At 47.3% G+C, this 23,460-nt stretch overlaps 1 long non-coding RNA gene across 1 annotated transcript; it reads left to right on the forward strand.

The window, feature by feature from the left end:
• The first annotated feature begins 536 nt into the window (after window positions 1-536).
• Window positions 537-4,532, forward strand: LOC119960765. Its single transcript, XR_005459513.1, has 2 exons — window positions 537-677; window positions 4,247-4,532. It is a non-coding gene; the product is annotated as an uncharacterized LOC119960765 (long non-coding RNA).
• The last annotated feature ends 18,928 nt before the right edge of the window (window positions 4,533-23,460 follow it).

Below are 23,460 nucleotides of genomic sequence, written 5' to 3' on the forward strand. Positions count from 1 at the left end.
AACGATCTCTATCGGCAGCATAATGGAAAGGGAAGAGGCAGTTGAAATTTAAAACAGAGAAATGTGAGGTGATGTATTTTCACAAATGGTCCAGTGAGAGAGTGTTGGGAAATAATATCTAAATTATGAAGAGAGTCCACAGTGTCCGGAACTGCACATGGATAACCGTAAACACCGAGATAGGAATTCTAAAAGCAGATGTGCTCTCATCCTTCTCAAAAATGGCTTTTCATCCAAATCCTGAAACGTTTTGATGAATATTTTTACAGACAGTGTATGTGTATGTGCACTCTAAGCACAGCCAGCTTCACGACGGAAAGGTTGTCAGCAACAGGAACACACCAGGGGGAACAGTCGCGAGATTCGCTGCTGATCCCTTTAAATTGTTCGGCTGAACAGCTGTGTGGGTATCGTTTTGCTGATGGCTCCATTCTTGCAAATAAGGCAGCATTCAGGCAAATATATTTTCCAATGACATCATCAAAATACAGACACGCCTGTTGGTGTGGTTATAAACGCAACGTAACTCCGTGATTAGATAAAAAGATCTACAGCAGCATTCTGACCGTTCCTCTCGCAGATCCCAGTGAAGATGCAGAAAGGGCTGTTGTTGGCGCTTGTACTTCTGGTGCTGATTCAGCACAATTCTACTGAAGCAAAACCTCGCATTAAAAGAAGTAAGAATCTGTAAATTCCACCAGTACTGAAACAACTGACGTTTATGCAGATTCATTTTGAATTGATTGTCTTTTATTTCAGTGTAAGGATATGATTGGTTAAGAAAGCGGATTGTGAGATTCGAAAACAAACGGAACAATTAAATCTAAACTATCTCCTTTGGTAATTTCGTGGTGGTTTAGTCACTATCTGAGTGTTTTGAGGGGCTTGTCGGTGTTGGGTACTGATCCACACAGGCCAACAATGAAAACACAAATTACTGGGCTAAAGCTACGTTGCTGGGTCTCAATGAGACCAGATCCGGATAGAAACCCCTAAAATTGTCCTCATTCCATTATTCACACTTGCTGCTCCGATCATGACATCTGAGACAGATTGTGAGAGTGTGGAATGTGTGTGAGGACAGGGTCAGGATCACCATCAGGCCCTTTCTCCCAACACTAGTTGGCCCGCCTCAGGTGTAGAAACGGGGAATTGGGAGGGAGACTGAAGTTTTCTGTACGAAACGTCCCCCAGACAGGAGGTACATTTTCATTATGAGACGTGGTACAGGTCCTGAACGAGCAATCCAGGGGGTTCCAATACTACCACGGTAGGCGATGGAATTTGAATCTTCTCAGAATCATGAAATCATTGTCGCTCGTTTCATAACACATCTGGTTCACTGGTCTCCTGAGCCGCACTGACCTACCCGTGACTCCAGACCGACTTGAATGGCCTGTCAAGGCTCTCAGCAACCACTACGTTCAGGGGATGGGAAACAGATGCTGGTCGAGCCAACTATGACCATATCACACGGAAGACTGAAGCAAAAACAAAAATACCAAAGGGAAGAGGAATTAAAATGTATTCAACCAGATGCAGTCAACTGTATTAACACTGCCCCTTTCAAAATAAAATGGGGTGCGAGAAGGTGGATTGAATAAATATGACAATGGGGTGAAATGATTCATTGTTAATAACTGTGGCCAGTCTTTGTCTAAATTGGGAGTTGAGTAAATGTTTGTGGGTTGAGGTCACACACCAGTGCACGGAGTCCGCAATACGGGAATGCTCCACTGTCGTGGATTGAAGCTCCATTCCAGTACTGCCCAAATGCTGCATTGCTTTTTCTTGATGTTTCACTCCAGTAGTTGGAGCTCAGCATCGCGGGAACGCTGCACTGTTGAGGGTTAATGGACCACTGCAGTGCATAAAGCTCAGCACCGCTTTAACGCTGCACTGTTGTGGCTTCATTTTCCACTCCAGTACATGAAGTTCAGCACTGTGAGAGTAATGCAATGAGGTGGGTTGATGTGTCACTCCATTACATGTAGCTCAGCACTGCCCGAGTGCTGCACTGTTGTCTCTTGATGTTTCACTACAGGTACTTGGAGCTCAGCATCGCGGGAACGCTGTACTGTTGTGGGTTAATGTTCCACTCCAGTACATGGAGCTGAGAACTGTGGGAGCGCTGCAATGATGTGGGTTGATGTCCCACTCCAGCACCTGGTGCATAGCAATATCAGATTGCTGCACTGCTGTCGCAGTTGCCCCCTCCAGGACACCGAGCTCAGAACTGCCAGAGCGCTGCATTGTTGTGGGTGCATGTCCCAGTTTTGTACGTGGAGCTCAACACTGCGGGAGCGCTGCATTGTTTTGGATTGATGTTCCAGTCTAATGCATAGAGCTCAGCACTGTGTGACTGCTGCATTGTTGTGGATTGATATTTGAAATGATCGAACTCAGCACAGCGGAAGTGTCGTGTTCTGGAGGACGCAGCAAATTGTTACCTTGTCAACCTCTTCCTCGGAGAGGGAATATATGGGTTATGCTGCGGTTATTCTATGTGGAGCTGGGGTTCTGGCATTGGTCTGCACCAACATCACTCTCTGCAGGAACGTGAACAGAAACTCTACATCCTTCATATCTACTTTTCTATTTTGTGAGATATTATGTGAAATGATTGACCGCACTGTTTTCGGAGCAAACATTGTTGGACGTTGAGTAAACGTCCCCTATCACTGAAACTCTCGTGATTCTTCAGGTGCTGCAAACAGTTCTCTAAAAATATGTTTTATTCTCTGTGTTCCTGGATAGTGGGGGTGGTTTTTCCATCCTGAGGCAACACACAGAGCCTCTCTACAGTTCAGAGGGAGTGAGGGAGTAGGATTGAACATTGCAGGAAGTGGGACAGAGGGAGTGAGTGAATCTGCGCAGACTAGCGGGTGGGTGGGAGTCTGTATAGGACAGGAAGAGGAACTGGTTTGGTAATGGCCAGGGATTGTGAGGGAGGGAATAAGTCTCTAGACATCAGATAATTGGAGACATAATCTGTATAGAGCACGAAATGGGGGTCGGAAGGTCGAGAGGGGGTGAGGGTCAGTTTAAACCATAGAGTGGGAGGAAATGATCCAGTGTACACCAGTGAGTAGGAGGGAGGGGCGGAGTCTGTAGAAGAAAGTGTGTGGGAGGCAGAGCTGTGTGAGTCTGTACAGGAAAAGGAGTGGGTGCAAGAGAGAGAATGCATTTCGACACAACCAGTAGGTGGAGGGAGGGAGTGAGTTTGTGCAGAACTGGAGTTGGAGGGCGGGTGTTTGCAAGACCAGGAGGTTCGCGGAATGGTTTTGTATAGACTAGGATGTGGAGTGACGGAGTGGGTTTGTACAGACCAGGAGATGGAGGGAGGAAGTGTGTTTGTTTAGATCAGTACGTGTAGAGAGGGAGTCAGTTTGTACAGAACAGGACGTGGTGGGAGGGAAGAAGTTTGTACATACTAGGAGTTGGAGGGAGTGAGTGAGTTTGTACAGATGAGGACGTGGAGAGAGGGAGTGAGTTTGTACAGAACAGGAGGTGGAGGTAGACAGAGCGTTTGTACAGACCAGTAGGTGGAGGGACGGAGTGACTCTGTATAGAGCAGGAGGTGGAGGGAGGGAGTGAGTTGTACAGACAAGGAGGTAGAGGGAGGTGCTGACATTGTACTGACCAGGAGATGGAGGGATGGAGTGAGTTTTTACGGACCAGGAGGTGGAGGGAGTGAGTTTGTGCAGACCAGTATTTGGAGGGAGTGAGTTTGTATAGACCAAGAGGTGGAGGGAGGGAGTGAGTTTGTACAGATCAGGAGGTTGAGGGAGTGAGTTCAATGCAGACCAGGAGGTGGTGTAAGTGAGTTTGTACAGACCAGGGGGTGGAGGGAGGGAGTGAGTTTGTACAGGTCAGGTGGAGGGAGTGAGTTTGTGCGGACCAGGATTTGGAGGGAGTGAGTTTGTATAGACCAAGAGGTGGAGGGAGGGAGTGAGTTTGTACAGATCAGGAGGTTGAGGGGGGAAGTTCGATTGTACAGACCACGAGGTGGAGGGAGGGAGTTTGCACAGACCAGGAGGTGGCGAGACGGAGTGAGTTTATTCGTCTTGGTGTGGGAGACTGTAAACTGTGCAATATTAGTATATACGACAAACCTAATGTTGCTGGGTTGTGCTAAGTTTGTCCCGAATACGCTGACAGATTCTGCTTTATGTTTTCTCACTGTTCGCCATCAGACTGAAGAACCCGGAATTAATTCCGTTAACATCTTTTCTTTTACTTTTAGTGGTTGGTGATCGAGAGGTTGGGTGTTTCTCCATGCCAATCACAGAGGATGTGGCACCTGACGATCTCTCTTCCGGAAACGATGATGGGTCAAAATCGTAATGAAGGTAAAGCTGAATAGTCCAGTGAGGGACGAACAACAACTCGGCATCTCCATGTTCTCACTGAATGGAAGCTTCTTTCCTGGAAAACAGGCTAATTGGTTACTTCATTCCTTTAACACTTGACCTTGTATTACTGCTGTCTGGATAATGGCCTGAAAGCAGAAATAAATTTATTGCATTGATCACTGCTTCATGTCCTGTTCACCCCAAGGATCTGGGCACAGATGTGTTCATACCAGATAAAGGCAAGCGGAGGTCAATGGAAATGGTCTGAGATAAGATAGGAGCCCCACAATATCAGCTCTCTGACCATTTACATGTAAGGATGTCTCATTAATACTGGGCTACGGCGAACGATGGCGAACAGGGGCTGGTTTAGCTCACCAGGCTAAATCGCTGGCTTTTAAAGCAGTCCAAGCAGGCCAGCAGCACCGTTCGATTCCCGTACCAGCCTCCCCGGACAGGCGCCGGATTTGTGGCGACTAGGGGCTTTTCACAGTAACTTCATTGAAGCCTACTCGTGACAATAAGCGATTTTCATTTCATTTAATTTCATTTTCACGATCTCGGGGTCTGAAAGTGATAGAAAATTATCGTGCAAATGTTTATGGAGCTTGACAATTGAATCAGAAAATAGGGACGGGATTTAATGGGTGAGTAAGAGGATGGTAAAGTGATTCAGAGGCTTAGAACGCAATTCACGGGATGGTGCAGGAGATCAGAGTGTGGAGAAAGTGAAATGAAAAATCGCTTATTGTCACGAGTAGGCTTCAATGAAGTTACTGTGAAAAGTCCCTAGTCGCCACATCCCGGCGCCTGTTCGGGGTGGCCGGTACGGGAATCGAACAGTGCTGCTGGCCTGCTTGTTCTGCTTTAAAAGCCAGCGATTTAGGCCAGTCAGCTAAACCAGCCCCTGTTAAGTTGGTGCTGATTTCTTTAATTTTTCAGGGCACGCCGGATGTTTTCAGGACACCACAAAATGTTTGTGGGCACCGTTAACGGTTTCTAGGCGCCGTGAACAGTATCAGGCCGCTATGAAGGGGTTCAGGACCCGGTGAAGTATCTCCAGTTGCCATGGCAGGGGTTCAAGACACCGTGAAGGGTTTCTGGGCGCCATGGAGGGGTTCAGGACATCATGCTGGGTTGGAGGTTACCGCAAATGGAATAAGAGGGATGGGAAATGTTTTAGCGGACGGAACGATATTCCCTCTGGAGGGGAGTAGGTTTTATCCGTCACAGATGGATTAATATAGCTACAGGATATTTGAATGGTCGGAGGGAGAATAATAGTGAGGGGAATTTCCAGCGAGTGCAACTGGTGCTGGAAAACGTTTCAGTGGATATGAAAGGGGTGATGACAGGGGTCAAGGGAACTTCAATTGTTTCAATGGGTGGGGAGGGAATGAGGGGCTAAGGAAAATTTTCAGTGTGTTGAGAAAGGATTGGGAGAGCTGGGAATGACTGTCACTGGGTGCGGAAGGCAAAGAGAGGATGGGGACGAGATTCGGTTAGTGACAACAGGTATCAGGAACAGGTGTAGAGGGGAGGCGGGGGCTGAGTGGTATTTTCATTGGACTGGTTTACCAAAGACTCAGATACCATAAGTAATGCTCTGGGGACGCAGGTTCAAGTCCCACCATGGCATATGGTGAAATTGGAATTTACTGAAATACTGATGGTGACCATGAAACAATTGTCTATTGTAAAAACCCATCTGGTTCACAAATGCCGTTTCGGGATGAGATCTGCCGTCTTTTCCTGCTCCGGCCGACATGTGACCTCAGACCCACAGCAATGTTGTTAACTCTTAACTGTCCCAACATTTCGGATTGGCAGAAAATTCTGGCACAGGCTGCGACGCCCACATCCCATGAACAAATTTAAAAAGACTTTTGAATGAGTGTCCGACATCCGTTTTAAAAATAGTTAATTTAACCAGTGTCCCGAATTTAACAGAGACCATTTAAACCGTGTACATTATTAAATACAAACTACTTAAACAATGTGAGGTAATTTAAACATCGTCCCACATTAAATACTCCAATTAAACAGTTTCCGACATTAAATTGCGTCCATTTAAATACAGTCCTACATTGAGAAGAGATTATTGAAAAGTGTCCTTCACTCAACATAGAGAACTAAAATAGTGCCCTGGACCTACATAAAACGGATAACATTTAAATAGTGACCTCGAGTCAACACAGATTATTTAAAAAAGGTTCCGACGATAAAGAGCCGATTTAAATAGTGCTCTCGCTGCAAAAATGGCAATTTAACCAGTTTCTTAAATTAAACAGAGACCATTTGGACATTGTACACACAAAATCAAAGATGTATGTTGGACATTATTAAAACAATGTCCAGTATTAAACAGGGAACATTTAAACAGTATACATAGTAAAACAGAGATTATTTAAAAAGGTCCGACATTAAGCAGGGACTGTTTGAACAGCCCAAAACAATAAAACATGTATTATTAAAACAATGTACGACATTAAACAGGGACCATTTAAACAGTCTACATAATCAAACAAAGATCATTAAAACAATGTACGACATTAAGCAAGGACCATTTCACCCATTTTCTCCATTAATAGGAGGCTTGAAAATGATCCTTCACCCGAAAGAGACCATTTTGTCATAGAATCACAGATTGTCAGTGCAGATGTCTTTAAAGACATGGGTACACCTCTATTCAAGTATAGGATCTTGTTCAGGACGGATGAAAAACCTTTGGTACATTCTCCTCGGAGAACTTATGTTCCTCTAAGATAAATATTTAAACTAGAATTGTGAAGGCTAAAACAACAAGGAATAATTTCAAGAGTCACTGAACCGACTGACTGAGTCAGTTCCATCGTTTGCGTGAAGAAACCGTCAGGTGATCTCCGGATATGTATAGACACCAAGGATCTCAACAAGGACATCATGAGGGAACACTATCTCATTCCAAAACGAGAGGACATCTCCAGCGACGGGGCAAATACGCCAGTAAGTAGTCCAAGGCAGATTTTTCAATTTGAGCATCGACATTCAGTTGGTGTCATCGCACGAGATGCATTTGCAACAGGAACGCAAGACAAACTATCGCCTTTTTGCAACATTACTGCTCCTATTCTGTCCTGACTCGCATCAGTCAAAATTTCGTCTTCCTATTTGGATAGAAAGCTGCTCAGAAAGGTGCAGCTGTTAATTGGGATTTTAAATTAAGCCACTCTGTTTGATGATCACCTGTCCATTCAAAAGAGGTGGATTTTATGATCGAGTTTCTAAGAGCTGTTGTTCTGGTTGATAGAAAAGGTATGGATTTCCCTAAGTAGTTGACAACGCCTGAAAATCATAGAACTGCTAGACTCGTAGCGGTTCAAAGGCGTGGGTGGAATTCTGCAAGTGCTGCTCACAAGAATGGGCTTGAGTCGGGTAGGGTCTGTTCACTGGCAGGGGAATTAGTCAGGGTAGGGCCTGATCACTGGCAGGGGAATTAGTCAGGGTAGGGGCTGTTCACAGGCAGGGGAATTAGTCAGATTAGGGGCTGTTCACTGGCAAGGGAATTATTCAAGTTATGAGCTGATCACTGGCAGGCGAATTAGTCAGTGTAGGCGCTGTTCACTGGCAGGAGAATTAGTCAGGGTAGGGGCTGTTCACTGGCAGTGGTATTAGTCAGGGTAGGGTCTGTTCACTGTCAGGGGAATTAGTCAGGGTAGGGGCTGTTCACAGGCAGGGGAATTAGTCAGGGTAGGGGCTGCTCACCGGCAGGGGAATTAGCCAGTGCAGGGGCTGTTCTCTGGCAGGGACATTAGTCAGTGTAGGGGCTGTTCACAAGCAGCGCAATTAGTCAGATTAGGGGCTGTTCTCTGGCAGCGACATTAGTCAGGGTAGGGGCTGTTCACAGGCAGGGGAATTAGTCAGGGTATGGGCTGTTCACTGCCAGGGGAATTAGTCAGATTAGGGGCTGTTCACTGGCAGGGGAATTAGTCAAATTATGAGCTGTTCACTGGCAGGCTAATTAGTCAGGGTAGGGGCTGTTCACTGGCAGGGGCATTAGTCAGGGTAGGGGCTGTTCACTTCAGGGGAATTAGTCAGGGTAGGGGCTGTTCACATGGAGGGGAATTGGTCAGGTTATGGGCTGTTCACTGGGAGGGGAATTAGCCAGGGTAGGGGCTGTTCACAGGGAGGGGAATTGTTCAGGGTAGGGGCTGTTCACTGGCAGGGGAGTTATTCGGTGTTTGGGCTGTTCACTGGCAGTGGAGTTAGTCGAGGTAGGGGCTGTTCACAGGGAGAGGAAGTGGTCAGGTTGTTAGCTGTTCACAGGTAGGGGAATTAGTCAGGGTGGGGGCTGTTCACAGGGAGGGGAATTAGTCAGGGTAGGGGCTGTTCACTGGCAGGGGAATTAGTCGGGATTGGGGCTGTTCACAGGCAGGGGAATTTGTTAGCGTAGGGGCTGTTCACTGGCAGGGGAATTAGTCAGGGTGGGGGCTGTTCACTGGCAGCGGAGTTAGTCAGGGTAGGGGCTGTTCACTGGCAGGGGAATTAGTCGGGATTGGGGCTGTTCACAGGCAGGGGGAATTTGTTAGCGTAGGGGCTGTTCACTGGCAGGGGAATTAGTCAGTGTAGGGGCTGTTCACAGGGAGTGGAATTAGTCAGGGTAGGGGCTGTTCACTGGCAGTGAAGTTAGTCAGGGTAAGGGCTGTTCACTGGCAAGGGAGTTAGTCAGGGTAGGGGCTGTTCACAGGTAGGGGAATTAGTCAGGTTGGGTGCTGTTCACTGGCAGGGGAATTAGCCAGGATAGGGGCTGTTCACTCGAAGGGGAATTAGTCTGGTTGGGTGCTGTTAACTGGGAGGGGAATTAGTCAGGGTAGGAGGTGTTCAAAGGGAGATGAGAATTAGTCAGTGCAGGGGCTGATCACAGGGGATGGGAATTAGTCATGGGATGGTAAGTTCACAGGCAGGAGGAATTAAGTACGGTAAGGGCTGTTCACAGGAAGGGGGCATTGACCACCATAGTGGATAATTAGTCAGGGTAGGGTTTGGTAACAGGGGAGCAGAAATAGTCATGGTACCGGGTAGTCACAGACAGGGCGACTTATTCAGTCTGGGATCTGTCACAGTGAAAAGAAAATGAGCCATGGTATTGTCTGAAATCGGTGATCATAGAATATAGAATTTACAGTGTCGAAGGAGGCCAGTCGGTGCATAGAGTCTACGCTAGCCCTTGGAATGAGCACCCTAAGTAAGGTCAGACCACCACATTCCCGTAACCCCAGTCCCAATAAACGACATGGGTAAAAAGAAGGTTGGGGTCCTAAAAGCAGAGGACAGGGAATTAGGATGGAAGTTATGAAATCGGACCTCAAAGGTAGTGATCTCAGGATTACTTCCGAGGCAACGTGCTTGACAGAGTAGAAATGACAGGATATATAGGATGAATACGTGGCTGAAGAGATGGTTTCAGTGAGAGGGTTTCAGATTTCTGGGGCATTTGCACCAGTTCGGATGGTGGGATCTGAAAAACTGGACGGGTTACACCTGGGCAGGACTGGGACTGATATCCTAAGTAAGTATTTGCTCGAGCGGTTGGGGAGGGATTAATGTAATATGCCAGGGGGCTGGGAACGTGTGCAAGGAATCAGAGAAAACGGGAGCAAGGGCAAAAGCACAAGGTACAAATGTGAAGAAGAAAAGTGATAGGTGAGAAACCGAAGGCAAAATTCAAACAGGGTAATAGAGAAAAATATTGCGAGAAAGAAAAACTTTGTGAAAAAGACAAACTTGAAGGCTCTGTGCCTTCATGCACGGAACATTTGCATTGAAGTGGATTAAATAATCGCGCAGATAGAAATCAATGGATATGACATATTGGGATTACGGAGACATAGCTGCAGAGCGAACACGGATGGGAACTGAATGTGCATGGTTTTCAATATTCAGGAAGGACAGGCAAAACATGTGGCGTGTCGCTGCTGGTTAAAGGCGAAATTAATACAGCCATGCGAAAGGATGTTAGCTCTGACAATGTGAAATCTGTATGGCTATAGTTGAGAAATAACAAGGGACAAAAAATATTCGTGGGTGTCACATATAGACCCCCAAACTGCAGTGGTGAGGTTGGGAACGGCGTTAGACAAGAAATTAATGACGCATGTAACAAGGGAATATCTGTCAGCATGGAAGATTTTAATATTCACATAGATTGGGCAAATCAAGTCAGCCGCAATGCCGGAGAGGAGGAATTCCTGGAGTGATCCCTGGTAGATCAACCCCATCAACATTATCCAAAGTGGTATACTTGTTACTGCGGGGAACGAACAGAGAGGATCTCTGCACTGACTGCTTCCTCCCAGCCCCTCTCACCGCCACACATCTACCATGATTCTTCGGAGTAACTATATCCCTGAAGAACATAAGAACATAAGAACTAGGAGCAGGAGTAGGCCATCTGGCCCCTCGAGCCTGCTCCGCCATTCAATTAGATCATGGCTGATCTTTTGTGGACTCAGCTCCACTTTCCGGCCCGAACACCATAACCCTTAATCCCTTTAGTCTTCAAAAAACTATCTATCTTTACCTTAAAAACATGTAATGAAGGAGCCTCAACTGCTTCACTGGGCAAGGAATTCCATAGATTCACAACCCTTTGGGTGAAGAAGTTCCTCCTAAACTCAGTCCTAAATCTACTTCCCCTTATTTTGAGGCTATGCCCCCTAGTTCTGCTGTCACCCGCCAGTGGAAACAACCTGCCCGCATCTATCCTATCTATTCCCTTCATAATTTTAAATGTTTCTATAAGATCCCCCCTCATCCTTCTAAATTCCAACGAGTACAGTCCCAGTCTACTCAACCTCTCCTCATAATCCAACCCCTTCAGCTCTGGGATTAACCTAGTGAATCTCCTCTGCACACCCTCCAGTGCCAGTATGTCCTTTCTCAAGTAAGGAGACCAAAACTGAACACAATACTCCAGGTGTGGCCGCACTAACACCTTAAACAATTGCAACATAACCTCCCTAGTCTTAAACTCCATCCCTCTAGCAATGAAGGACAAAATTCCATTTGCCTTCTTAATCACCTGTTGCACTTGTAAACCAACCTGCTGTGACTCATGCACTAGAACACCCAAGTCTCTCTGAACAGCGGCATGCTTTAATATTTTATAGTTTAAATAATAATCCCGTTTGCTGTTATTCCTACCAAAATGGATAACCTCACATTTGTCAACATGGTATTCCATCTGCCAGACCCGTGCCCATTCACTTAACCTATCCAAATCCCTCTGCAGACTTCCAGTATCCTCTGCACTTTTCGCTTTACCACTCATCTTAGTGTCATCTGCAAACTTGGACACATTGCCCTTGGTCCCCAACTCCAAATCATCAATGTAAATTGTGAACAATTGTGGGCCCAACACGGATCCCTGAGGGACACCACTAGCTACTGATTGCCAACCAGAGAAACACCCATTTATCCCAACTCTTTGCTTTCTATTAATTAACCAATCCTCTATCCATGCTACTACTTTACCCTTAATGCCATGCATCTTTATCTTATGCAGCAACCTTTTGTGTGGCACCTTGTCAAAGGCTTTCTGGAAATCCAGATATACCACATCCATCGGCTCCCCGTTATCTACTGCATTGGTAATGTCCTCAAAAAATTCCACTAAATTAGTTAGGCATGACCTGCCTTTAACGAACCCATCCTGCGTCTGCCCAATGGGACAATTTCTATCCAGATGCCTCGCAATTTCTTCCTTGATGATAGATTCCAGCATCTTCCCTATTACCGAAGTTAAACTCACTGGCCTATAATTTCCTGCTTTCTGCCTACCTCCTTTTTTAAACAGTGGCGTCACGTTTGCTAATTTCCAATCCACCGGGACCACCCCAGAGTCTAGTGAACTTCGGTAAATTATCACTAGTGCATCTGCAATTTCCCTAGCCATCTCTTTTAGCACTCTGGGATGCATTCCATCAGGGCCAGGAGACTTGTCTACCTTTAGCCCCATTAGCTTGCCCATCACTCCCTCCTTAGTGATAACAATCCTCTCAAGGTCCTCACCTGTCATAGCCTCATTTCTATCAGTCGCTGGCATGTTATTTGTGTCTTCCACTGTGAAGACCGACCCAAAAAACCTGTTCAGTTCCTCAGCCATTTCCTCATTTCCCATTATTAAAACTCCCTTCTCATCCTCTAAAGGACCAATATTTACCTTAGCCACTCTTTTTTGTCTTATATATTTGTAAAAACTTTTACTGTCTGTTTTTATATTCTGAGCAAGTTTACTCTCATACTCTATCTTACTCTTCTTTATAGCTTTTTTAGTAGCTTTCTGTTGCCCCCTAAAGAATTCCCAGTCCTCTAATCTCCCAGCAATCTTTGCCACTTTATATGCTTTTTCCTTCAATTTGATACTCTCCCTTATTTCCTTAGATATCCACGGTCGATTTTCCCTCTTTCTTCCGTCCTTCCTTTTTGTTGGTATAAACCTTTGCTGAGCACTGTGAAAAATCGCTTGGAAGGTTCTCCACTGTTCCTCAACTGTTCCACCATAAAGTCTTATCTCCCAGTCTACCTTAGCTAGTTCTTCTCTCATACCCTTGTAATCTCCTTTGTTTAAACACAAAACACTAGTATTTGATTTTATTTTCTCACCCTCCATCTGTATTTTAAATTCCACCATATTGTGATCGCTCCTTCCGAGAGGATCCCTAACTATGAGATCATGAATCAATCCTGTCTCATTACACAGGACAAGATCTAGGACCGCTTGTTCCCTCGTAGGTTCCATTACATACTGTTCTAGGAAACTATCGCGGATACATTCTATAAACTCCTCCTCACGGTTGCCTTGACCGACCTGGTTAAACCAATCGACATGTAGATTAAAATCCCCCATGATAACTGCTGTACCATTTCTACATGCATCAGTTATTTCTTTGTTTATTGCCTGCCCCACCATCTCGTTACTATTTGGTGGCCGATAGACTACTCCTATCAGTGACTTTTTCGCCTTACTATTCCTGATTTCCACCCAAATGGATTCAACCTTATCCTCCATAGCACCGATGTCATCCCTTACTATTGCCCGGATGTCATCCTTAAATAACAGAGCAACACCACCTCCCTTACCATCCACTCTGTCCTTCCTAATAGTTTGATACCCTCGGATATTTAACTCCCAGTCGTGACCATCCTTTAACCATGTTTCAGTAATGGCCACTAAATCATAGTCATTTACGATGATTTGTGCCACCAACTCATTTACTTTATTCCGAATACTACGAGCATTCAGGTAAAGTACACTTATGTTGGTTTTTTTTACCTCTGTTTTGAATCTTAACATCTCCAGTTTTATTCCTTTTGTTATTACTGGGCCTATTCACTGTGCTCCCCTCAGTCACTGTACCTTGTACTGTCGCCCTTATGGATTTCTGACTATGTCTTCTCTGCCTTGCACTTTTCCCCTTACTTCCTTTTGTTTCTGTCCCTGTTTTACTACTTTCCAACTTCCAGCATTGGTTCCCATCCCCCTGCCACATTAGCTTAAACCCTCCCCAACAGCTCTTGAAAACACCCCCCCTAGGACATCGATTCCAGTCCTGCCCAAGTGCAGACCGTCCGGTTTGTACTGGTCCCACCTCCCCCAGAACCGATCCCAATGCCCCAGGAATTTGAATCCCTCCCTCTTGCACCATCTCTCGAGCCACGCATTCATCCTATCTATCCTGACATTCCTACTCTGACTAGCTCGTGGCACTGGTAGCAATCCTGAGATTACTACCTTTGAGGTCCTACTTTTTAGTTTAACTCCTAACTCCCTGAATTCCGCTTGTAGGACCTCATCCCGTTTTTTACCTATATCGTTGGTGCCTATGTGCACCACGACAGCTGGCTGTTCACCCTCCCCCCCCCCCCCCCCAGAATGTCCAGCAGCCGCTCCGAGACATCCTTGACCCTTGCACCAGGGAGGCAACATACCATCCTGGAGTCTCGATTGCGTCCACAGAACCGCCTGTCTATTCCCCTTACGATCGAGTCCCCTATCACTATAGCCCTGCCATTTTTCTTCCTGCCCTGCTGTGCAGCAGAGCCAGCCACGGTGCCATGAACCTGGTTGCTGCTGCCTTCCCCTGGTGAGCCATCTCCCTCAACAGTATCCAAAGCGGTATATCTGTTTTGCAGGGAGATGACCGCAGGGGACACCTGCACTGCCTTCCTACTCTTGCTCTTTCATTTGGTCACCCATTTTCTATCTCCCTCAGTAACCTTCACCTGCGGTGTGACCAACTCGCTAAACTTGCTATCCACGACCTCCTCAGCATCGCGGATGCTCCAAAGTGAGTCCATCCGCAGCTCCAGAGCCGTCAAGCGGTCTAACAAGAGCAGCAACTGAACACACTTCTTGCACGTGAAGGAGCCAGGGACAGTGGACGTGTCCCTGAGCTCCCACATCGCACACGAGGAGCATGACACGGGTCTGGGATCTCCTGCCATGTCTTAAACCCTTGGTAAACTTAAACAACTAGAATTTCAAAATAAAAATAAATAAATTAGACAATGAAAAGAAAAAGAGAGACTACTTACCAGTCACTTACCAGGGTTAAAAAGCACCTCCTCACACTCTGCACCGAATTACCTCACTGCACCAAATTACCAAGTTTAAATCTTTAAATCTCTCACTCTGTATGAGTCTCACTCCGGATGTGTCTCCTGGAAAAGTGCTCGCTACTTGAAGCTACTGCCTATGACCACCTCTGCCTCCCGAATGATCCGAAGTTCATCCAGCTCCAGTTTCCTTACGGAGTTTCTGGGGAGCTGGAGTTGGGTGCACTTCCCACAGGTGAAATCAACAGGGACACTGACGGCGTCCCTCACCTTAAACAATCTTCAGGAGGAACATTGCACTGATTTCCCTGCCATCCCCTCTCGATAAAACACGAAAAAGAATGAAAGAGCTTACCTGTTATTCATTCTACCCATTAGGCTAGAGGAGGTATATGGGTGGGGGACACGACAAGTGTTGTGATTAGTGTTTAGGTTCTGCAAAACCTAAATACAGGTAAAAATAAAACACTTAACCAGCAACAACTGCACCCCATATGATAACAGCAATCAGCTGTTATGGGCCCGCGCAAACAATTTAAATCTTTACTACTTACCCAACAGTCACTCTGTCCTCACTCCGACCGGATTCAGCTTTCAGCAAGCACTCACTCAGAAGCACTGCGCCCGCACGAGAACTCCTCAGATAAAATAAAAACTACTTGAAGTCGCCAGCCAATCACTTACCTGGCGGATGGGACGTCACGGTTCAACTTATTTCTACTTCTACCTGCCCTCGAGACTCCCTCTTGATGTTTACTCAGGTGGGATCCTTCCAGTGATTGTTTTTTTTTGGTTAGAAGAGAAGGTAGGGAGGAAGGTTTTTGGGGTTTAACTGTCACTTGACAACAGCTCCTCCACTAATCACCTTCTAGATACAGTGACCGTAATGCAATGATGCAAAATTTCTCCTCAACAGCCAATCAGCAGCTCCGCTCTGCTGCCCTCTGCTGGAGGGTCCATGTCTATAAAACATGCAGGCATGATTTTTTGGCCCAACAGCGCAATGCCCACACCTACCTTTCACCTCATCAAAACATTTGCTCATCCTGGCCACCGTCATGTGCGCCTTGTGGTCAAACTGAAGAAGGTTGCATTCACCCCCCTCCCCGGCCTCCGATCCTCTTCCACCTCCTTCCCCAACTCTTCAATTACGCTTCATTACCCCCACCACAGCTCCCTCCCAATCCATCACCTCCTTATATATTTCCGGCACATGACCTTCACCTACCCCTGTTTGTGACACCATAATGTACTGAAGCGCTTGGGCCGGAAGATGAGAAAAGGACGGTGCATGCATCTTAACAAAATCCATCACCTGTAAATACTGGAACCAATACCCTGCGGGCAACTCAAATTCCTCCATCAAACCCTTCAAGTTCAATAAGATGCCAGCAGAGGGCAGCAGAGCAGAGCTACTGATCAGCTGTTCTGGGGAAATTTGCATACGTGCAGTGCGGTCAGCCTAAGTTGAAGGTGAACCTGCGAAGAAGACCCAAGGAGTTTGAGTAAAGGCAAGCAACCAGCAGAGGGCAGCAGAGCAGAGCTACTGATCAGCTGTTCTGGGGAAATTTGCATACGTGCAGTGCGGTCAGCCTAAGTTGAAGGTGAACCTGCGAAGAAGACCCAAGGAGTTTGAGTAAAGGCAAGCAACCAGCAGAGGGCAGCAGAGCAGAGCTACTGATCAGCTGTTCTGGGGAAATTTGCATACGTGCAGTGCGGTCAGCCTAAGTTGAAGGTGAACCTGCGAAGAAGACCCAAGGAGTTTGAGTAAAGGCAAGCAACCAGCAGAGGGCAGCAGAGCAGAGCTACTGATCAGCTGTTCTGGGGAAATTTGCATACGTGCAGTGCGGTCAGCCTAAGTTGAAGGTGAACCTGCGAAGAAGACCCAAGGAGTTTGAGTAAAGGCAAGCAACCAGCAGAGGGCAGCAGAGCAGAGCTACTGATCAGCTGTTCTGGGGAAATTTGCATACGTGCAGTGCGGTCAGCCTAAGTTGAAGGTGAACCTGCGAAGAAGACCCAAGGAGTTTGAGTAAAGGCAAGCAACCAGCAGAGGGCAGCAGAGCAGAGCTACTGATCAGCTGTTCTGGGGAAATTTGCATACGTGCAGTGCGGTCAGCCTAAGTTGAAGGTGGTTTGTGGAGGGGCTGTTGGCAAGTGACAGTTAAACCCGAAACACTTTGTGAGTGTTTCCCACCCTACCTCCTCCTCTAACCATCCCCCACCCCACGGTGGTTGGGAAGCGGGAGCAGGGGCCTGTCGTGAAGGTGAGTGAGTGCCTTTAAATTTGCTTACCTTTCAGCGGGATCAGGGTTTGAGGTAATATCAGGTAAGCTCTTCCTTTCTTTTTCTTTTTCTTGTTTTTTTTTAATCTAGAGGGGATGTCAGGGAAGGCAGTACAATGCTCCTCCTGCAGAATGTTTGAGGTGAGGGATGCCGTCAGTGTCCCTGCTGATTTCATCTGTGGGAAGTGCACCCAACTCCAGCTCCTCAAAAACCGTGTTAGGGACCTGGAGCTTGAGCTGGATGAACTTCGGATCATTCGGGAGGCAGAGGGGGTCATAGATAGGAGCTTCAGGGAAGTAGTTACACCAAAGACTGGAGATAGATGGGTAACTGTAAGAGGGACTGGGAAGAAGCAGTCAGTGCAGGGACCCCCTGCGGTCGTTCCCCTGAGTAACAAGTATACCGTTTTGGATACTTGTGGGGGGGACGACTTACCAGGGGTAAGCCATGGGGTACGGGCCTCTGGCACGGAGTCTGTCCCTGTTGCTCAGAAGGGAAGGGGGGAAAGGAGTAGAACATTAGTAATTGGGGACTCAATAGTCAGGGGCACAGATAGGAGATTTTGTGGGAGCGAGAGAGACTCACGTTTGGTATGTTGCCTCCCAGGTGCAAGGGTAAGTGATGTCTCGGATCGTGTTTTCCGGGTCCTTAAGGGGGAGGGGGAGCAGCCCCAAGTCGTAGTCCACATTGGCACTAACTACATAGGTAGGAAAGGGGACAAGGATGTCAGGCAGGCCTTTAGGGAGCTAGGATGGAAGCTCAGAGCGAGAACAAACAGAGTTGTTATCTCTGGGTTGTTGCCCGTGCCACGTGATAGTGAGATGAGGAATAGGGAGAGAGAGCAATTAAACACGTGGCTACAGGGATGGTGCAGGCGGGAGGGATTCAGATTTCTGGATAACTGGGGCTCTTTCTGGGGAAGGTGGGACCTCTATAGACAGGATGGTCTACATCTGAACCTGAGGGGCACCAATATCCTGGGGGGGAGATTTGTTAGTACTCTTTGGGGGGGTTTAAACTAATTCAGCAGGGGCATGGGAACCTGGATTGTAGTTTTGGGGTACGGGAGATTGAGAGTAGAGAGGTCAGGAGCACAGTTTTGACTTCGCAGGAGGGCGGCAGTGTTCAGGTCTGTGGTTTGAAGTGTGTCTATTTCAATGCCAGGAGTATACGAAATAAGGTAGGGGAACTGGCAGCATGGGTTGGTACCTGGGACTTCGATGTTGTGGCCATTTCAGAGACATGGATAGAGCAGGGACAGGAATGGTTGTTGCAGGTTCCGGGGTTTAGGTGCTTTAGTAAGGTCAGAGAAGGGGGCAAAAGAGGGGGAGGTGTGGCGCTGCTAGTCAAGGACAGTATTACGGTGGTAGAAAGGATGCAAGATGGGGACTCTTCTTCCGAGGTAGTATGGGCTGAGGTTAGAAACAGGAAAGGAGAGGCCACCCTGTTGGGAGTTTTCTATAGGCCACCTAATAGTTCTAGAGATGTAGAGGAAAGGATGGCGAAGATGATTCTGGAAAAGAGCGAAAGTAACAGGGTAGTTGTTATGGGAGACTTTAACTTTCCTAATATTGACTGGAAAAGATATAATTCGAGTACATTGGATGGGTCGTTCTTTGTACAATGTGTGCAGGAGGGTTTTCTGACACAATATGTTGACAGGCCAACAAGAGGTGAGGCCACTTTGGATTTGGTTTTGGGTAATGAACCAGGCCAGGTGTTAGATCTGGAGGTAGGTGAACACTTTGGAGACAGTGACCACAATTCGGTGACCTTTACGTTAGTGATGGAAAGGGATAAGTATACCCCGCAGAGCAAGAGTTATAGCTGGGGGAAGGGCAATTATGATGCCATTAGACATGACTTAGGATGTGTTGGTTGGAGAAGTAGGCTGCAAGGGTTGGGCACACTGGATATGTGGAGCTTGTTCAAGGAACAGCTATTGCATGTTCTTGATAAGTACGTACCAGTCAGGCAGGGAGGAAGGGGTCGAGCGAGGGAACCGTGGTTTACCAAAGAAGTGGAATCTCTTGTTAAGAGGAAGAAGGAGGCCTATGTGAAGATGAGGCGTGAAGTTTCAGTTGGGGCGCTTGATAGTTACAAGAAAGCGAGGAAGGATCTAAAGAGAGAGCTGAGACGAGCAAGGAGGGGACATGAGAAGTCTTTGGCAGGTAGGATCAAGGAAAACCCAAAAGCTTTCTATAGGTATGTCAGGAATAAAAGAATGACTAGGGTAAGAGTAGGGCCAGTCAAGGACAGTGGTGGGAAGTTGTGTGTGGAGGCTGAGGAGATAAGCGAGATACTAAATGAATACTTTTCGTCAGTATTCACTCAAGAAAAAGATAATATTGTGGAGGAGAATGCTGAGACCCAGGCTATTAGAATAGATGGCATTGAGGTGCGTAGGGAAGAAGTGTTGGCAATTCTGGACAAGGTGAAAATAGATAAGTCCCCGGGGCCGGATGGGATTTATCCTAGGATTCTCTGGGAAGCCAGGGAAGAGATTGCTGAGCCTTTGGCTTTGATTTTTAGGTCATCATTGGCTACAGGAATAGTGCCAGAGGACTGGAGGATAGCAAATGTGGTCCCTTTGTTCAAGAAGGGGAGTAGAGATAACCCCGGTAACTATAGGCCGGTGAGCCTAACGTCTGTGGTGGGTAAAGTCTTGGAGAGGATTATAAAAGATACGATTTATAATCATCTAGATAGGAATAATATGATTAGGGATAGTCAGCATGGTTTTGTGAAGGGTAGGTCATGCCTCACAAACCTTATCGAGTTCTTTGAGAAGGTGACTGAACAGGTAGACGAGGGTAGAGCAGTTGATGTGGTGTATATGGATTTCAGTAAAGCGTTTGATAAGGTTCCCCACGGTCGGCTATTGCAGAAAATACGGAGGCTGGGGATTGAGGGTGATTTAGAGATGTGGATCAGAAATTGGCTAGTTGAAAGAAGACAGAGAGTGGTAGTTGATGGGAAATGTTCAGAATGGAGTTCAGTTACGAGTGGCGTACCACAAGGATCTGTTCTGGGGCCGTTGCTGTTTGTCATTTTTATAAATGACCTAGAGGAGGGCGCAGAAGGATGGGTGAGTAAATTTGCAGACGACACTAAAGTCGGTGGAGTTGTAGACAGTGCGGAAGGATGTTGCAGGTTACAGAGGGACATAGATAAGCTGCAGAGCTGGGCTGAGAGGTGGCAAATGGAGTTTAATGTGGAGAAGTGTGAGGTGATTCACTTTGGAAAGAATAACAGGAATGCGGAATATTTGGCTAATGGTAAAATTCTTGGTAGTGTGGATGAGCAGAGGGATCTCGGTGTCCATGTACATAGATCCCTGAAAGTTGCCACCCAGGTTGATAGGGTTGTGAAGAAGGCCTATGGTGTGTTGGCCTTTATTGGTAGAGGGATTGAGTTCCGGAGCCATGAGGTCATGATGCAGCTGTACCAAACTCTGGTACGGCCGCATTTGGAGTATTGCGTACAGTTCTGGTCGCCTCATTATAGGAAGGACGTGGAAGCTTTGGAACGGGTGCAGAGGAGATTTACCAGGATGTTGCCTGGTATGGAGGGAAAATCTTATGAGGAAAGGCTAATGGACTTGAGGTTGTTTTCGTTAGAGAGAAGAAGGTTAAGAGGTGACTTAATAGAGGCATACAAAATGATCAGAGGGTTAGATAGGGTGGACAGCGAGAGCCTTCTCCCGCGGATGGAGGTGGCTAGCACGAGGGGACATAGCCTTAAATTGAGGGGTAATAGATATAGGACAGAGGTCAGAGGTGGGTTTTTTACGCAAAGAGTGGTGAGGCCGTGGAATGCCCTACCTGCAACAGTAGTGAACTCGCCAACATTGAGGGCATTTAAAAATTTATTGGATAAGCATATGGATGATAAGGGCATAGTGTAGGTTAGATGGCCTTTAGTTTTTTTTTTCCATGTCGGTGCAACATCGAGGGCCGAAGGGCCTGTACTGCGCTGTATCGTTCTATGTTCTATGCATCCAACAAATGGATTCCCAAACCGCTCAATCCCCGTCTGTTGCCATCTCGACCTCCCCCCGTCCAGGTTGCCCGCCCTCCGGAGCGAAGCTATAGTTCCCTCAGATCGGTACCCAAACCGAGGACCCTTCCAGAATCAGGTGTCCTCGCACACTCCGGGTCGCAACCACGAGCAGGCCTATTGGGCATCTGGCCGGCGAGAACAGTAATGGCGCCATCAACAGTGCCTCCAAACTCGAGCCCATAAAATAGGCTGGATCTATCCACTTCCAAACCGACTCTTCCCCCACTACCCACTTCCGAACCATGGCTATATTCGCCGCCCAATGATAATTTATAACATTTGGAAGAGTTAACTCACCACCAACCCTACTGCCGCCGCACCATTATCACCACAGTGCTTTACCCGCCTAAAAAACACCAAAATCAGTGCATTCACCCTCCTGAAAAAACCATCGTAATGAAGATCGGGTGATCCTCAAACACAAATAAAAACTTCGATAGAACCGTTATCTGTACCTGCAGTACCGGGCCCGCCAGTGACAGCGGGAGCACATTCCATCTTCTAAATTCCCCCTTGATCTGCTCCACCAGCCCAGCAAGATTGAGCTTCTGCAGCTACACCCACCCCCTCGCTACCTCAATACGCAAATAACGAAAGCTCGCCCCCACCACTCTAAGCGGCAACTCCCCAGCCTCTTCTCCAGCGCACTCGCTGGAATTCCAAAATCCTCGCTCTTCCCCATATTCAATATATATCCGTAGCTCGGCCGAATCCCTCCAATTATCCTATAATCCCCCCAATACCTGCCAAAGTGTTTGACATGTAGGGAATAAAATCGTCCCCGCACAAAGAGACCTAATGTTCCACCCTCCCTAGCACGACCTCCTGTCAGTCCATTGCCTCTCAGCGCCATTGACATACTCTGCATGAAAGGCAGACAGCAGTGGGGAGTGTGGGCACCCCGTCTCGTTCCTCAGTCCAGCCTGAAATATGCCAAACTCACCTGGTTTGTTCAGACACAGCCTGCTGCCCCCCCCCCCTCCCGGTACAACAGCCAGACCCAGTTCATAAACCACTGCCCAAACCCAAAGCGTCCAAGCTCCTGCCATAAATTACCCCACTCCACCCGATCGAAGACCTTCACTGGAATCATGTCGACCACCATTTCCACACTTTCTTTATCCGTGGTCATCATTATATCATTCAGCAGACGCCTGATGTAGGCCGACAAATGCCTTTCCATAACAAACCCCGTCCGGTACGCCCCAATCACCCCTGGGACACAGTCGTCAATCCTTGAGGCCGAAATCTTGGACAGCAATTTATCATCCGCATTTAATAGCGAGATTGGCTTATCGGACCCACTGTGCTCCGGATCCTAATCCATCATTAAAATTACTGAGATCTAGGGCTGTGATCCTCATTAAACGCCCTTACCAGCACGGGCCCCAAATTATCCGTTTAATAAAATTCCACCGAGAACCCGTCCGGGCCCTTGGCCTTCCTGCCTGCATGACCCCCATACCCTCAATTCCTCCACCAGCCCAATGAGAGCTCCCAATCCCTCCACCAGGTCCTCTACGATAGGGAACTCCAATCCCTCTGAAGGACGCCTCTTTCTCTCCACCCCGACCGGGGGTACCGACTCATTCAGTCGCTTAAAACATCCTCAAACACCCCATGAATCCCCACCGAGACCAGGATCGTGCCCCCTACCCTGCATAGCCTTCACTTTTCCGATCTCCCTCACTGCCTCCAGCTTCTAAAATTGATATGGCTCCATCATACTGGACTTTCCTCCGTATTGACAGACCACCACTCAGCTCTCTTCAATTACACTCCTGCCTTGTCCATCTGGAGTTTATGTTGCTCGATCAACAATCCCGCCCCGGGACCTCCGAAAATCTATCCACCCGCATGGTATCACCCACCAAACTCCCCATCTCCGCCCGCACCATCTGATTTATTTGAGCCCGGATAGAGATAAATCACCTTAGTTCCCTCAGCAACGCCGACACCCTCCTCGAGATCGACCAACCCATTTTCGGTCAAACAAATGTTCAAATCATCCTCCCTATTATCAACCAGTGCGAATTCAGGTCCTAGGGCTTCCCCAGCAACCGTCTCATAAACTGTACATCGCCCCATTGCGGGGCATAAACATTCACCAACATCACAGGCATCCCATCCAATTTACTACTCCTCATTACAAACCTCACCCCGG

This window comes from Scyliorhinus canicula, unplaced genomic scaffold (assembly GCF_902713615.1).
Source record: "Scyliorhinus canicula unplaced genomic scaffold, sScyCan1.1, whole genome shotgun sequence".
Taxonomy (NCBI): Eukaryota; Metazoa; Chordata; class Chondrichthyes; order Carcharhiniformes; family Scyliorhinidae; genus Scyliorhinus; species Scyliorhinus canicula.